Raw genomic sequence first — 217 nt, forward strand, 5'->3', positions numbered from 1 at the left:
TGAGATTTCCGAAGATCTAGTCGGGTTCCTCCACACGCAGGCGGGCGAGGGCGGGTGCCTGCAGTCGGGGCACTGAATGGGCGTGTCGGAGGTGACTCCGCCCGGCAGACACGTTACGGTTATGCACGAGTTGGTTGCGGAAATCCACGTCTCGCCGATCGCGTGTCGGACTCCGCTCTTGTCTACGCACAGTCTGGGTATGAGGGAGGGGGGGAGG

This window comes from Penaeus monodon, chromosome 24 (genome assembly GCF_015228065.2).
Source record: "Penaeus monodon isolate SGIC_2016 chromosome 24, NSTDA_Pmon_1, whole genome shotgun sequence".
Taxonomy (NCBI): domain Eukaryota; kingdom Metazoa; phylum Arthropoda; class Malacostraca; order Decapoda; family Penaeidae; genus Penaeus; species Penaeus monodon.